The sequence below is a fragment of the Macadamia integrifolia genome, chromosome 11, assembly GCF_013358625.1.
Source record: "Macadamia integrifolia cultivar HAES 741 chromosome 11, SCU_Mint_v3, whole genome shotgun sequence".
NCBI lineage: Eukaryota > Viridiplantae > Streptophyta > Magnoliopsida > Proteales > Proteaceae > Macadamia > Macadamia integrifolia.
The window spans coordinates 22041124-22059461 of record NC_056567.1 but is presented as its reverse complement, the minus strand read 5'-3'; the positions used below and the strand labels follow the sequence as shown (position 1 = coordinate 22059461).

The window sequence follows — 18338 nt, the reverse complement described above, 5'->3', positions numbered from 1 at the left end:
TTTTAGCAAATTGATTCTAGGATGGCTCAATCTACACAAGCAATGACATTTACTAAATTGTCTATAACCATCAGTTCTAGGTTTTAGTGGATTGATTCTAGGACGGCTCAATCCACGCAAGCAATTAAATTTATTAAATTATCTTTAACCATATATATTTATTTATTTATTTATAGTGGGGGGTGGGGGGGAGATAAATAAAGCTTTATTGATAAGAAAGAATCTCAATACATTCAAGGAAACTGATGTCTATGTAGGCATGATGGCAAGTATGTTATGACATGCCAGATGGTTCGTAATTACTCTTTTGATTCTAAACCCTTGGGAAGCTCGTTCTGGAACTATCTCGTTCCATTTAGTAATAGGATGGATCAGTTCCAGGTTTTGGAGATCGATTTCTGGATAACTCAATCCACGTAAGCGATGACGTTTACAAAGCTTTACTGATAAGAACGAATCTCAATACAGTCAAGAAAATTGATGACTCTGCATGCAATGCACGATGACAAGTGTATCACATGCTTCATTATAAATAAGTGTGTTTCTTCTTCTTTCCCTCATTGTTCAATCCTAAGAATTCTCTCTACAAGTTGTTTTTATCAGGGTCCGATCCATCTCCTGCAAAGGAGTTCGTAAACATCTGATATCTACAATCACTAGTTTGTGAAAAAAGTTCCAGTGACCTTGAAGAAGCTTACTTTCCAAATATTTCTCTATTTCCTCACTAGAATTGCTTCTAGGTATATATATTTCTCTTGTTCTGATCACCTTGACTTATTAAACCTTGATTTTCTTTTTATGTATTAAGGCTTCTTCCAAAGTAATAACCTTCTTTAGTTGCGTGCTGAAGTTTCTTAGGTTGTTTTTGCATGTAGAGTTCTAAATAATGGATTGCAACTCTCATTTATGGGTGTGATATATTGATCGATTTTATACTTAAAAATCTTACAATTATCTTTCATTTATGCAAAGTTATATCTATATCCAATATGAATATTTAATGTCCTTGCATTTATATTACAACAGCGGCCATCACAAAATGCTAGCTTTGTATGCTAGATCTATGTACACTGGTAATCATCAGAAAAGAAATGCAAAAGTTATGACTCTAAAAGAGCTAGTGTACAATGCTCTTTTTATTTTAAAGCAATATGTATGTATATGCAGAAGGGAAAACAAATTACAAAGGGAGGTGGATGCATATTTGAAGAATAAAGTTGTGTGTGTGTGCGTACGTGTGCGTGTGTGCACCCGTAAGAAATAACCTTGTTGCCTTGTTATATATGAAACCATTATGTTGCACCTCATTGATATACCACTTATGCAAGTTTTCTCCCTAACTTTTTTCGTTAAAAATTTTTGAGCATAGCATTTTTTTTCGTTAATAGTTGTTGTGGTTTTGAGTGAAATATTAATTTAGCTATGTCTTTTTTGTTTAAAAATATTAGTACTGCAGGTTCCAAAAGGAGAGAAGAAAATGGAGTCCCACAAGAGAAGCAACAAAAATGCATCGGTATCAAACAGAATTGAATGAGAATATATGGAGATCAATCTCATACTTGATTCTACAATTTCTTGTTCCTACCCTTGTACCAAGATATTTAAACCCTTAGAATCTCTTATTAAATCAACACCCTTGGCACTATTTTGTCATTTCACCCCTTGAATAGCAGACGTTGATTTCCTTTCCCTCTTTTTTAACATCACTCATTCTCTCTCTTTGCTGTCAACCATATTCTCTCACGGGCAACTTCCGTTACAATTATATAGCGTACGCTAGCGTCTCCCTGTGTTTCTCTCCTTTCTCCAACTACTATCCAACCAGACCATGATCAAACCAGCCACCCTCGTGAACTTGTGCTGGAAAACCCAGAGGTGATGGATTTCATAATAAAGATGGTGATGAGAGCATGAGAGGAGAACATCCCAGAACTAACCAAAACCTCCGCCCTCTCTCAGATCACCTCTGGATCTGCTCGTTCTGTTCACCTCGAAAGGCCGAGGTTCGAAGAAGCCAGGCCAAATCTGGAAACGGGTAGTTCAGCGTCTCAATCCATCTCCGGAGATCATCGGCTTCTAGAGAATCAAGAAGTTGAAGGAAACCAGATCTTCCAATTTGGGATGTTTCCGGTGAACCCTTTGGGAATCGAACATTCCGGCGGGATCGATGCTGTAGGGCCTAGTACTATTGGGGCTTATTTTGGGGATACTGGAGTGGGGACTTCATCAGGAGCTGTTTCGCACATCATCATCGAGATTGAAACTCCAGCAACAGCTCATCTGATGGCCTTCTTCAATAACGAAGGCAGCGAGGAGTAAGAGAAGGATAGCAAGGAGAATGGGTTCTTCGAGCTCTTTCTCTTCTTGCCGAATCACTCTTATCATTGCCGATTCTCCAACACCGAGTCTTCCCTAGAGATATCGATACCATCCTCTACAACCGTCTCAATCTCGGCACGTTCATCGCCGTCCCCTACAGTGGTGGTTCCATTGAGGCATGGCCCGATGTGGACCATTTCCTCTCATACCCACCTGAGTCTTGGGCTGTGCTCAGCATTTGGAACAGCAAGGAAGTGTTCTCCATTCAGGTCAGGGGGGGTTTCCAAGCCACGCGAGGGCTAGCGAAGATGAGCCAGATCGTGGATAAGGCTTTCCTTTTACCATCGATGCCAGAGCTGTTCATGCCATTTGAGTTTCATTTCTTGTATGCTTATTTTATTTTATATGTAGTTATCCCATCCATACATGAGGAAGGTGATGTTTTGAAAAATCTGTTAGGCAAATCTCAGGCTCTGTTGTTATAGTTTATGTTTATGTTTATGTTTATCTGACTAATAAACATATATATATATATATATATATAGGAAAAACAATTATTAGATGTTTATTTGTTTTTTTTTAGTACTTTGTAGGGTTTTAGGTATTGGTATCCGCCAATTCATATCAGTATTGGCTAAAATGGTAGAATCAACACTAACCAATATACAAATTCGGATACCATGATCTTAAAACCCTGTTTCCCTAGAAAATTATGTGATTCGAAACCTTATCGTTTTCTCCTTTCTCTTTTTGTATGTCTCTAATCATTAACTAAACAATTGACGTTGCAGAGACTTACATTTTATCCACAATTTAAGACCATTTATAATATGGATATAAAGAGGGTTTTAGCTGTTGGTATCAGCTGTGATAGATATTGATATTGATATATATATATATATATGGTATTGGTTAAGAAGATGGTTTTATTTTGAATTTCGGTTGATTTCGATCTATATGTATTAATATATTGGTATAGGTAGTGATCAATACCGTGAAACTAAAACCCTAGATATACATGCATAGAAGGGTTAGAAAGAAGACCGGTGTAACCGGATGAATTGGGATGCTTAACACCTTCCTCGCAAACTGCCTTGTACCCAATCTTTTGGTCTGACTATACTATTGGGCCATTATGGAGTCATATTTGTTTATGTGGGTCCTAGACCCTAATAGGGTAATCCAAGTGGTGACTCCTTATCCCCTCTATCACTCACAACCCTCCCTCTTGCAACTCCTACCCCTTCTTCCCTACCCCCACTCCCACTCCCTCTACCTTTCGCCCTTTCCCTTCAATAAATCCTTGTCGTCCCCCACCTTCCTCCCCCCCTCTCCCAATCTTCTTGTGCAACAAAATAAAGACCTTAAATGTTACCACTTCAACAATAAAGAAGGATAAAAACCTTTTAATAGCTAAATGATTATCAAACAAAAAGAGCTTTTGCAGAAGTCAAACGATGATAAGATACCCATGAAAGAGAATACATTTCCGTAGGTGAAGCACTGAATTGGGATAATCATCTTGTCTTTATCTTACCCTCGAGCCCTTTAACGACTCTGTCACCCCTGTATCTCCCTCCACCACGGCACTCTGCATCTCCCGGCCCCGATGGACCTACAACTTGTTTCTTGACTTTCCCCCCACGCATGCAAGCTGAATCCTAATCCAAAGATATGTCAGGAGGAAGAGGGATGCAGGAGAGAGAGAGAGACAGAGAGAGAGAGAGAGAGAGAGAGAGAGAGAGGTGAAACAAGGCTGGGTTGGGCAGGGTTTCTCAAAACCCTAACCCTAACCCCAACCCCAAGCCCTCAAAACGCAACCTAGGTCCAACACTGCCGTGCTCATGCCTAGGCTCAACCCTACCAGGTTCATGCCAATCCAATTCGGGCTCAAGGTCGGTTCGGGCCATCAGGGCCAAACTTACACCCTTAACTAGAACGATCTTGTGCAACTTCAGACCGTAAGCGGATAGTTTAAAAGGCAACGTGGTGATAAAAGCTTAGTTCCTACTATTAATTGGTAGTCGATTTGTCGCTCCAAAAAGTCAAGTGGTTTAAATCTAAAACTCTCCACTCCAATGAATGAAGCTCTTGTTTGTAAGAAAGCGTGGGAGCTTATTCATCCTTGCAATTCTCTATGAACTAACATGATGAAAAAGAAATACTTCCCTAGATTTCTTGCATTCTACATGTCCAGCTAATGCATCTTGGGGATGGAGATCTATTTAAAAAGCTAAATCTCTTCTCTTAAAGGACTATTCATACGGGTTGGAAATGGTCGATCTATCAATCCTTGGACAGATCCATGGATTCCTGGAATTAGTCCATCAAGTTCTCCATTTCCTCTTCCAAGAGATGCCCCTACATTGGTTAGTGATCTCATAGATGATGATTCTCATATGTGGAAAGAAAATTTGATTCAATATTGGTGGCCTCCTGATGTGGCTGAAGCTATTATGTCAATTCCATTACCTTTATTTTCTTCTGAAGATGAATGTATATTGGGCTCTGACAAGTAATGGATGTTTTTCAGTTTCCTCTACTTACAGACTTGCTTTATTGGATGGTGATTCTCTTTTAATTCAATGTGGCAACAAAATTGCTCCAAAGGTTCGCTTTCATCTTTGGAAATTGATGCTTGATAGAATTCCGCATGCTAGTTTACTTCATCGCTGGGGCATTCAGGTAGATGATCATTGTCCTCTTTGTAACTCTGATCAAATTATATCATCTGATCATCTATTTCTATATTGCCCTCTTGCTCAAGCTTTGTGGTTGGCTGTGGGTTTTTATCCTCCATCTCAGGTTTGTTTCTTTATTCAAGATTGGATCAGCTCTCTTTTGGGTTTGCCTTTTAAGAACTCTTTTAAAGATAAGAAGGTTAGTTTGATGTCTAGTGTTCTATGGCATATCTGGTTAGCATATTTAGAGGCTTCCTTCCAAAAGATCATTCCCAATACTTCTTCACTAGTTAACAGAATTATTATATATGCTCAGTCTTATTTACAAGTTCAGAGGCCAACATTTAAAGTGACTTCTATCAAATACATCTCTTGGCATCCTCCCCCAATGAATTACATCAAGGTTAATGTAGATGGTTCATGTATCGGTTGTCCAGGACCAGCTGGAATTGGTGGCGTATTTAGGGATTGCAATGGTCGTTTTATTTCTTGTTTTTCAGAATATATTGGACACTCTTACTCTTATATGGCAGAGGCTCTTGCTATTAGGAAAGCCCTTGTTATTGGTTCTTCAAAGCAGCTTACTCATCTGATTGTTGAGAGTGATAATTTGGGGGTTATCAACATATTAAAGTCTCAATCTGATCATATTTCGTGAAAGGTAGCTTCTATTATTAAAGATTGCCATCATCTCTGTTCTACCTTTGTATCAGTGATATTTACACACACCATGAGACAGAGCAATATAGTTACTGATTAGTTAACTTCGTTTGGTTCTCGAAATCATGTTGTTACTATTTGGGATAGTGTCCCTCCTCCTGCTTTATTTCATTGTTTATATTTAGACTCTTGTGGGATCTCTTTCCCCCGTTCTGTTTCTATTTCTAATATATAAGTTTCTTTTCTACCAAAAGAAAAAAAAAAAAGAGAGATCGAAATCTGTGGAATATCTTGTGATTTTCAGAAATAACAGCTTCCTTTGTTACAAGGATAAATCCATAAATATATTATTAATTTGAAATTCTCTATTTTCCTCTAAAGTTTTCATTAAATTTTAGATTCTATTAAAAGAAATTATATAAGAGACATACACACCACCTCGTGCATTGGCATCTAACTCCCTTTCCAAATCAAAGGTCCATGAGGGGAAGTGCCTCCCAATTCATATATAAAAGGTCTATACGGTCAAGGAAAAGAGAAAGTGTTAAAAGAGTGTCATGGAGAAGAGCAAACCTATAAAGGTCTTTACTACCCACAATTTTCATTAAAAAAAAAAAAAACACCGAAATTTATATATCATTTTCTCAATTTGTATGAAAACTATATTATTGTTTCTAAAATTACCAATTCTAGTTTTTCTACCTTCCACGAAATATAAAAACGTTAAAATTTGTTGCACTAAAAGGGCGACCATTTAAGATCTACACTTCTAAAAAAAAAAAAAAAAAGATCATATCACTTGGCAGAACAAGGTATAATGACAAAGTTGTGTTCACGTTAGGTGTTTTATAAGTGAAGTATTACTTTCAGCAGTGAGTTCTTTTTCATTTAAGATCTCATTTCGTTATTTTAGACTCTCAAATCATACGCTGGGATAAGGCTAAGTTGTTGTCTCTCAAATCATATATTTTTGTTGTTATATTTTATTACATAGAAAGACGGGATCAGAGCACTAGAAATTAGAAAATACATCTTAGAGTTGCTGTGAGCGTTTAGGACTAAATTTCCATATAATTGGGCATGCTGGATGATAGGCACCAATTTCTTCTCAACCAATACTATTTTTTGCCACTTGGACATCAAATCTCAGGGCATAGATGTTGGTGGTGATCCTAGCACATGTTTCTGATATGCAAACTCACTCAATATGGTTTATTCATGATCGACCCTCCTACTTTGTTAAGAAATCAGAAAACTCTCTTCATTGATAGATCTTCTTGTTGTGTACTTGCAACGTATCTATGTGATTGGATTTTCTTGTTTAACAATGTTGAAAGGTTCTAGGAGCAAATTTGATGTTGTCCTCCAAAAATATTGGCCCTAGTAATGTAAAGTCCAGGTATTACTATGAGGTTTTATCTTTGTGGAAGGATGAAACACTTAAAAATCCTAAGTTTGGAAGGTTAACATCGAAGCCTGATATAATACCAAATAGCAGCAATAATTGGCTGAAGGAAGAACAAAGATGGATATTGGAGGACAAAAAGAGGGAAATTTGAGAGAGAGAGAGAGAAAGAGAGTTGGGTCACGATGCCTTTGGAAAACTTCTGAATTGTGTTTTAATTGTTGGATTTATGAGTTTAATTAATTATTTGGATTAATTAAATGGGTGAGAATCAAGTTACATGAACCAATTCGGTCCACTCTCTAGTTTAAGAATATGCTAATCCAACCCATTGTGGTTTAGGGTTTTGGGTACTAGACAATATTATAAATACTGAGTTTTGAGTCCTTACAGCTCTTATTCACTCTTCCCCACTTTATCACTGAAGTGAGAGAACCAAGGAGATCTAAGGGGTTGTAGAAGATCCATAGCCAAGAGAGGAAAATTGGGAGCGACCGGCATCGAACGTCTTCAGCATAGTAAGTGAAAGATACAAATCAATCATCTATGTTTCGATACAATCATTCATGTTTTAATTTGATATCGTGTTCAAGTTGTCTGTATAGAAACCGATAATGATCCGTTGTAAAACCCTAAAATGTATAACAAGTGACGTCAGAGCCATCCATATGGAATTAGAATCAATTGGTAAAACTTGAATGTTTTTTTTTTTTTTTTCCATAGTCATTCGTATGATTAATTTCGAATGATGAATTCGTTTCTGTTGTTTCCTTTTCTCTTTTCTTGTTTTGGAATGATTTTGAAATTAATCCTGCATTATGAGGGATTCCATTGTTGCTTATTGCAGTGGCTTTCGGATTTAAACCCCAACGAATAACAATTTTCGTTTGCTGAGGTCTCGACACTGGTGGCAGCGACTAGCAATTAAGGGTGTGAATTGATTCGGTTTCGGTTTAAATGGTGTGGATCGGTTTAGTTCACATTTATTTGACTAAAATCATAACTGCATCATTTACTAAACGGTTCCACTTTTTGAAACCGTGACCGTTTAGTAAACGATTTCGGTTTCCACAGTTTCTAAACGGTGTCGGTTTCACGGTTTTAAATGGTTTCGGTTTCGATTTATTCCATACGGTTTGTAAAACGATTCACAATCGGTTTGTTATAACTTGAAACCATCTCTAAACTAAAAATCATAAGCTTATCAAAAAATAATTGGTAACCACAAATAAGAGATTCTATATTAACGATGGTATGTCTTAATTTGATAATCTAGTGCTATTTTTTTGCATGGCCATTCTCAAACATTTAGAACTAATATCTTACAACATCCAAATCCAGCCTTCTACAGCATAAAATATTAAAATGATAGGTGGTTCAGCCAAAACACCCCATCTATGATAACATAATAACATAGTAACACATATGGATTACAAGTTCATGATCTAAAGTCTAAACTTGAACTGAATTGTAATAAATCATACAAAGCAGAATAGACACTTAATTTAATTGTTAATTGTTATATGGATTACTGCCCCTTCTTTATTTAATTGTTATACGAATTAATCGGATCGGTTTAAACGGTTCGATTTAAACAGTTTCAATTCGGTTTGAAATCAATGGGTTCCGGTGTTAAAACCGACCCACCCGTTTAGCTAATCGGCCTGAAACTTAAAATCATAACCACACCATTTACTAAATGGTTTTGCAGTTTCGATGTAAATGGATCGGTTCGATTTCGATAAAGGGTTTCAATTACAAATTCACGTCCTTGCTAGCAATGGCCGTTGTACTTTTCTGATTTTGGAGTTTTGCAATTGTTTCCTCTTGTATGTTGGGAATAAGGATGTGAATTTGTAACTGAAACCGCTTACTGAAACCGAACCGATTCATTTACATCGAAATCGCAAAACCGTTTAATAAATAGTGCAGTTATGGTTTCAAGTTTCAGGCTGATTAGCTAAACAGGCCAGGTCGATTTTAACCGCGGAACCTATTGGTTTCAAACTGAATTGATACTGTTTAAACCAAACTGTTTGAAACCGTTTAAACCAATCCGATTAATCCATATAATAATTAAATAAAGAAGGAGCAGTAATCCGTATAACAATTAACAATTAAATTAAGTGTCCATCATGCTTTGGTAAGATTTATTGTAATTTAGTTCAAGTTTAGGCTTTAGATCATGAACTTGTAATCTATATATGTTACTATGTTATTGTGTTATCATAGATGGGGTGTTTTGGCTGAACCACTTATCATTTTAATATTTTATGTTGTAGAATGTTGGATTTGGATGTTGTATGATATTAGTTCTAAATGTTTGAAAATGACCATGCAAATAAATAGCACTAGATAATCAAATTAAGACATACCATCGTTAATATAGAATCTCTTATTTGTGGTTGCCAATTATTTTTTGATAAGCTTATGATCTTCAGTTTAGAGATGATTGCAAGTTATAACAAACTGATTGTGAACCGTTTTACAAATTGTATGGAATAAATCAAAATCAAAACCGTTTAAAACCGTAAAACCGGCACCCTTTAGAAACCATGGAAACCGAAACCGTTTACTAAATAGTCATGGTTTTAGAAAGTAGAACCGTTTAATAAATGGTGCGGTTATGATTTTAGTCAAATAAATGTGAATCGAACCGATCCACACCGTTTAAATCGAAACCAAACCAATTAACACCCTTATTTCGGAAGAAATAGGATATCCCCACTCCATTCCTCATCTATTATTAAATTAATAAAATAATAATTAGAAGGATAGGGTTACATTCCCAAATCCCAATCTTAATAGGCCTTATTTTTAAAGGTTGAACATTCTATACCATCAATAGGAATTGAATGGCATGGTTACCAGTGCTACCATTTGAGTTGGAAACGTGAGATCATCATTACCCATCTCTTGAGTGACCTTTTTTTTATAAATAAATAAGGATATTTTAATTGTTTATAGAATAGAGTAATTCGGTTTTCAAAATCAAGATACCTAAGAATAGATAATTCCTTTAATGGGTTGGATTGCATTTGTGTAAATAATTAAAAGAAATTTTTATTTTGAAAACTTCCTGTTAAGGACTTAAGGCAGCCTCATAAAAGTATGTTTGGGTATGATATGACTTTTATAAGGATAAAGTTTTACTTTTTGTATATTCTCTTTTCTTACTAAGTAATGGACCAATGGTAAGGTGAATCAAATTAGGTTAAAGAAGGACAAACCAATTTGAGACGGGACAAGTAGATTGGTTCAATCGGTTAAATGTCATTTTAAGGTCGAATTGAAATCCTTTTTTTGCGATGGATTCATTATTTCAGGTCACATATAATTATCTAATTTGTTCTACGACATGTTTATATGAAATTTTATATCATAGAAACAAAAGGCCATTGATCAATGTTTTGAAAAATGACTATGTTATTGGTCATCTAAAGGGCCATGTATTCTACCCCAAGAGGTTTGTCTTTATTAAACTCTTGTGGATTTGTTCTTTAAACCAAAGTCTATTTGATAATTTAATAAGAAATGAATAAAATTGGGTTTCTATCTTTAAAGTATTTTAAAAGGATGTTATTTGATAATAAGAAGTTTTCAAGTAATGCCTAATGGGTTTTTAAAATTTGAACCAATTCTATTGAGAGTCCTAAACATGGTTCAAGGGAAACAAAACCGTCAGTATCAATTAGTCTAGGCAGAAGTGTTATGCAGATGTCAGAAAAAAGCATCTAGAGTTTGATGTGGGAGACAAGGTACTCTTGCGGACCTCCCCAGTCAAAGGGGTGATGAGGTTTGGCAAGAAGGGGAAGCTGAGTCCTAGGCATATGGGACCTTATGACACTTTGGAGAGGAAAGGATTGGTGGCATACCAGATAGCCTTACCACCAGAATTGGAGGGCATCCATAATAGCTTCCATGTATCTATGCTAAGGAAGTACATACCTGACCCAACTCATTTCTTGACATACGTACACTGTGAGTTGGATGAAGATTATGCCAACATAGAGTTCCCGGAGAAGATTGTTGATCGAAAGGACCACATCCTCCACAATTATACTGTTTCCTTCATCAAAGTGAAATTGATGAACCACCTGGAGCAAAAAGCCTCTTGGGAGCGAGAAGATGAAATGAAGAAACAATACCCTGGATTATTTGACATACCAGGTACGTTCAATTTCGAGGATGACATTCTTGTAAGGTGGGGGGGATATTACACCCGTACCCTAATCCGGTCTAATTTGAACTTTTGTGATAGATCTTGGACTGGAGATATGGAGTACCAACAGGTTTTGGCTTGTGACAGCTCATTGCAAGAAGGGAAGGGATGACCTCACATGCTTGTGCATTTCGTATCAGTCCAACTGGAGGGGATTCAAGTATTCTAACCCTAAGCAGTAAATGACCCAACACCTCCCTACCTAAGTCCCAGCACATACCAAAATTGTCGGAAGTATATACCCATAACATAGGGCAACTCCCTATAGAAGGACCAAGTGGGGACAATAAGCATTCAAGGCAGGACACTGCCTTGACCGCTGGAAACAGTCTAGGCAAGATCCAGTGACCCTAAATTCGGTGGCCCATTGTGCTGTCAAATGGTTTCGATGCCCGTGGACCCCACCACCCGCATCGTGACTAGCTCCAAATGACCCCACACACTCTCCCACACCCTTCCTCATGACTTGTACAACATATGAGTCTAAGGAGGTGGGCCCACATGTCCCAAATTGTGGAATCCATGGCTGAAGAATAACAACTCCTCAAATCTCTTCTCGTATGCTCCTTGTACAACACGATCAATATTGGTTTGGTCTATACTCTTTCCCTTTTTCTTTAGGTCATTAACCTCACTTAATGGGTCAGTGATAACTATTATATAGGGGTAAGGTAGAGACCAACCCTACAAGAAAATTATGATTTCCTTCCCATTAATGAAACAATACCTTAGGTTCACACATAGTAATATATATTTTATACAATTAATGTGTGCTAATGAAAATCCAATATCTCCATAGAGATCAATTACCAATAATATTGGATCATTTATGCTTACTCCATTTGTAGTCAACACCACTAAATTGGTCTTGAAAACAAACATTGAACTATGCAAGCCCACCTAATTGGAAATCTTACATTTAGCGGATTAATTCTAGGACGGTTCAATCTACGTAAAAAATGATGTTTACTAAATTGTTTTTGACCATATTTAGCCATTTTATGGGAATCTTTTTTTTTTTTTTCAACAAATTTTTACTGATAAAAACGAATCTCGTTATGTTCGAGGAAATTGATAACTCTTCGGGCATGATGGGCAAGTGTTATGATATGCTAGATGATTCTTTATCAGTCTTTCAATTCTAACACATTGAGAAGCTCATCCTAGAATTATTTGGTCCCATTTAGTAGTAGGACGGATCAGTTTATTCTTTATCGGGTTTTACTAAAAAGAACGGATCTCAATACGTTAGAGAAAGGCATGATGGGCAAGTGTTATGACATGCCAAACGATTCTTTAGTATTCTTTTGATTTCATATCCTTTGGGAAGCTCACCAAAGAACTATCATGTCCATTTAGTGGCAGGACGGATCAATCTATGCAAGCAATGACGTTCACTAAATTGTCTTTAATATATATATATATATATATTTGGTTACAAAGATTAAAGTATCGATATCGATCGTTGTATCGATCGGCCAAAATTAAGATACATATTAGAGGGTATCGTATCGTATTGGAGATACCTTAAGAACACACTTAAATGGATAGAAAATACTTTTTTATACACTTTTCCATTACAAAAATAATAATTAAAAAAAGCTATAGATAACATGTATTATGTATAAACACTAAAATTAGAGAATAACGCTAAGAAACCAAGGTTTGTAGTTGTCCCATTAATGTGAAATCCCTGTTCCCAACCTTGATTTCCCCTTTAGTTAGAGAGAAAAATTGTTGGCACCAACTTTGGAACAAAAATCTCTTAAAAATCATGTTTTTTTTTTTTTTTTCATGAAAAAAGACCCATCATGGCCATTATATGGCTGCACTTCACCTAAAATTTTTTAGTTTCCATAAAGTATTTGTAAGTATCGATGCATATCGTATAGTATTGGTGTGTATTGGTGGAGTATCAGTATGTATATAGAATACATATCGATACAAAATATTTTAAAATTTTCATGTAATGTATCAGTTGTATCATATTGGTAAGGGCCTATACTGATACGTATCATTGATACAGTACGATATGTATCGATACTTTAAAGTATATATATATATATATATACTGGGTGGGGGAGATATATAAAACTTTATTGATAAGAACGAATTTCGAAACGGCTCAATCCACACAAGCAATGACGTTTACAAAGCTTTATTGATAAGAACGAATCTTGATACATTCAAGAAAATTGATGACTCTGCAAGCAATGCACGATGGCAAGTGTATCACATGCTTCAATATAAATAAGTGTGTTTCTTATTCTTTCTCTCATCGTATAAGAATTCTCTCCAAGTTATTTTTTGCAAGGTCTGCTCCATCTCCAATAAAGGAGTTTGTAGTCGTCTGAGATCTACAATCAATAGTTTGTGAAGAAAGTTCAAGTGATATTGAAGAAGCTTACTTTCCAAATATTTCTCTATTTCCTCAGTAAAATTGCTTCTAGGTATATATATTTCTCTTGTTCTAATCACCTTAACTTGTTAAATCTTGATTTTCCTTTTATGCATTAAGGCTTCTTTCAAAGGAATAACCTTCTTTAGTTGTGCGCTGAAGTTTCTTAGGTTGTATGTTGCATGTATATAAATAATGGATTGTAACTTTCATTTATGGGTGTGATATATTGATTGATTTTATACTTTAAAATCTTATAATTATCTTTCATTTATTCAAAGTTATATCTATATTCAATATGAATATTTAATGTTATTCCATTTCTAGATTTGTATTTATATTACAACAGGGGCCATCACAAAGTGCTAGCTTCGTATGCTAGATCTACGTCCAATGGTATTCATCAGAATGTGGTATCTATTAATATGTTTTGTTGATACAAGCAAAAGTTAATGACTCCACCAGGGATAGAGTAAAATGCTCTTATGCTCGTTTCCCTTTTTCTTTTCTTTTTTTTTCCTGATAAGTAATATATATGTATATGCAGAAGGGAAAAAATTTACAGAGAGAGGTGGACGTATATTTGAAGAATAAAGTTGTGTGTGTATGTGTACACACCCGCAAGAAATAACCTTGTTGCCCTCTTAATATGAAGCCATTATATTGTATCTCATAGATATTCTGCTTACTTGAGATCTCTCCCTAAATTTTTTTATTAAAATAATTTTGTGTGTAACATTTGTTTCTCAATATTGTGTAATATTAATTAAGATTTTTGTCTTTTTTATTTAAAAATATTTGTGTAGGCTATAAGAGGAGAGAAAAAGATGGGAATCCCACAAAAGAAGCAACCAAGATGCCTCGATGTCAAGGAGAATTGAATGAGAATATATGGGGATCAACCTCATACTTCATTCTAAAATTTCCTGTTCCTACACTTGTGCCAAGATATTTAAGCCCTTTAATCTCTTTCAAAATCAATATCCGGAACACTATTTTGTCATTTCACCCCTTGATCCCCCCCCCTCTTCTCTAATATCATTCATTCTCTCTCTTTGTTACCTATGATAACTTTCACTGCATGTTATATAGCGTACAGTAGCGTCTCCCTGTGTTTATCCTTTTTCTTCTTAAATAAATGGCAAATATGTCATTTCATGGAAGGAGAAAAAAACTATTCTCCAACTGAACCCTCAGCAAACCACCCTCCCTCTTGAGCTTGTGCTGGAAAACCCAGTGATGGAATTCCTAATGAGGAAGGTGATGAGCGTATGAGAGGAAAGCAGGAGAAAGAGGAACTGAATGAGGGCATGACATGGGTCCATGAAGGTATCGAAGAAACAAGGACATGGTGTTCCGTTCAAGCATGGCCTCACTTTTAAAGGAAACATGGACATGAACCAGGAAAGTTCGAGGTTCGAAGGAGTTGAAGGAACTCATTGGAAATGATCAATAGCATGTTGATGACCCCAAAACATGTTCATCCGATGGCCTTCATCAACATTATCATCCCGTTTGCTCGACTGTAGAACACGTTAGCTAGGCTGTAGAACAAAGAACCCATATGTAATGTGTGTAAGAAAAGAAAGAAAAAAAAAAAAATGGAAATGGTGAGATCAGAGTCTGTAGAATTCTGGGTCTTGTTTCTTGAATTCTAGAATCATCGAAACAGAAGAGTAAACAAACAAAACGTCTCAGTACGGAACAACATTTTCTATTGTTTGAAATTGACTTTGAATTTCTACCAAAAAATGGATTTTGAATTTTTTTAATCAGAAAAAAGAAAAAAAATGGGGATTGTGACAAGGCCAATTTCCATTCTAGATCGGCTTAGATTGGAATAAATACCTCTAGAGGTTAATTAAAAAAAAATATATATATATATATATATATTTTGTCTTACCTTTGTCCATACTAATCCACCAATATGATATCGGCCAAATTGGGATCTATCAAAATCGATATTGATTCGATTTCTCAATCCATGCTTTGCAAAGGCTCAACAAGGGCACAGATCTTTTTCCATTTTTGTTGTCCATTTCTTTGTTCTAAATATTATTTAAGGTAGTAGTAAAACTGATTTTTAAAACTAATTGAAAATGACCTATCATTATGTTTTATCAAAAAAATTGTCATCAATTTGTATGTTTCTCGAACACACAGCGAAATGATAGGATTTACCCTCATTAAAAAAAAAAATGTTATATTAAGAAAATAAAAATGTAAAATTACAGCTTCATTTTCTCCAAGCTTGATTACAACAAAATTTTTCCAACTACTTAGTAATAAGGGCACGGTTTGTTTTAATGTTAATTCTTAATTTTGGTCTTAGCCCTAATGATGAAGGTTGATTTTAAAATTTAGGCGAATGGATGAAAAAAAATGGGGTACCCTGGATTGCATATGCTTTAGCAAGGGATTCTTATCATTTTACATTTAAAATAGGGAAAAGAAGCTTGAAAGGTAAAATAGTCTCTATGCCTAACATAGAGGGAGATGAAATGACCACTCTGACCCTCATGAAAGACGAAAAGCTTCCATTAAGCCCATTCATGTGTACTTCTAGGTATTATTGTGCACTATTCATTTCGTTGTACTAGTCTTTCAAATCACACGTTGGGATAAGGCTGAGTTATTGACTCTCAAATCATATATTTTGTTGATATATATCACCGCTAAAACCTCTGCAAAGCACGAATCTTGCCCACTTTTCTTGTATAGTAGTGATTATAAAGAAAATTGAGAGGAACTACAAGTTGATGCTTCAATGGAAGAGCATATCAACAGGCTATCTTTTATACACTATATGTGTACATCAATAAGGGTACACCTCATATGATAAAGGTGTAAAATGGAATGGCACTAGGTAATTTGAAAGATTTCTTGTTGGTTCCGGTCTAAGGGGCTGATTCCAAAATCGTCAATATATTAAATGGTTCCAAAAGTTTGATCAATTCCGTTTTAATAATGGGAAGATTAGGTTCTATCCACTAAATTTTTCAAACACTCAAATTCTGTAAGGGTTTGGGCCTTCATAGTCTTGAGCATTCAAATTACTCAAATATAAATGTTTCTTTGATGCACAATTCATACATACATATATATCATATTATATTATTATACTATTATATAAGTGCATGTACTAATGCTTCATGGCTAATCTTTTTTAAACTATATTACCCTTTCGTTTAATTTAAATACCTTAACTTTTTCATTATCATTATTCTTCTTCATCTTCCTTACTTTTTAAATTATTTTTGGTACTCTCCACTATCTCTCTCAATCTTTAATGTTCCATCTAAAAAAGGAAAAGCCCTATAATTAAATATAGTTTCTTTATTTATATTTTTCCTCTCTCTCTCTCTCTCTCTCTCTCTAAGACCTGCTGAAATCCTCCTTGAGGTCCTCCATTAGCTGTTGTGCTGCTGATCTGAGACCCTCAAACATGGGTTGTGGCACTACAGTTTTGAAGATTTCTGAGCAGCAAGTTGAGATCCTAGATCTTCCTACTTGTTGATCATCTAAGGCACGGCTATTGGGGGTCAGTTGGCCTCCCTAGGGGCCCACTCGACCAATAGCTTAGGCCTTCCAGCGGTTCGTTGAAACCATGAAATTAAGATAGAGAATCGTTTGATCTCTCTAATCTGCTCTCATTTCTTTAAGTTACTGAGAGTTTGTTCATGGAGAGAGGTCATTACAAAATTAAATGAAATGTCCTCCTTGTAGGTATTAGTTGCTCATTATAGTTGTTATTCCTGATTCCAAAGTGTTGCAGATTTCTGTTTTTTGGTTGGAAGAATTAAGACAATGTATGTGGAGTTGAAGATATCCTTCCATGATGGGATAAAACTATTGTAAGTGTTCTTAGTTCCTAAATCTTCTTTTGAAATCTTCACTATTTCTTTTATATTGCAACAAACTTATGGTTTTTTAACTATTTAAACAGGACTACTTGCAAAGGCTAGACATTCAAACCCTTTGGACCAGGGTGCTGTTAAATTATGTTTATGCTATTATGTACTGGTATGAAGTTGAAACAGTTAAATGTTGACAACATCAATGCTTGTTGTCTCATGTAATTGTAATCTGTTTTTACATTTTCACCATCTTCATCTTCATCTAAGGCTCCGTTTGGTATCGTTCTAAAAAAACGTCTCTGGAGTTTTTTCGTTCTATTGGAACGAAAAAACGGAATCTTCTGTTTGGTGCACTTATGGTCGGTTTCTGTTTTTTTGGAACAAAAACTGAAAAAACGAAATTGGACGGAACTCCAAAATGGAGTTCCGTCTTCCCAGTTTCATTCCATTTTACAAAAAAAAAAAAAAAATTCTCGATAAAAATCTGAAATTTTGAAACACCATTTTTTCGTTTAAAAACTGCGTTTTGACACAGAAACTGAAATTTTCGTTTCTGACACGAAACGGCGTTTCTGGAACAGAAACGATACCAAACGGGCCCTAAGTAATCACAGATGCATACTTATTTGGAACTCCTAAGAGTTGTGTAAAGTAATATATTACTCTCATTCTCAATCAGTGCAGGTAGTACTCTTTTGATTCTTTTTTTATTATTATTATTAGAGGGAAGAGAAAAATAGAAGGCCAGGAAGGTCCAACAATAACAGAGGTACATAGGCAAACCCCAAGCCTATTA

At 35.5% G+C, this 18338-nt stretch overlaps 2 long non-coding RNA genes across 2 annotated transcripts; both read left to right on the top strand.

Moving 5' to 3' along the window:
- Positions 1–329: 329 nt before the first annotated feature.
- LOC122093926 lies at positions 330–2783 on the top strand. The gene is made up of 2 exons (XR_006144601.1): positions 330–740; positions 1449–2783. It is a non-coding gene; the product is annotated as an uncharacterized LOC122093926 (long non-coding RNA).
- Positions 2784–13577: 10794 nt separating this feature from the next.
- On the top strand, positions 13578–15412 carry LOC122092658. Its single transcript, XR_006144254.1, has 2 exons — positions 13578–13737; positions 14492–15412. It is a non-coding gene; the product is annotated as an uncharacterized LOC122092658 (long non-coding RNA).
- Positions 15413–18338: the final 2926 nt, after the last annotated feature.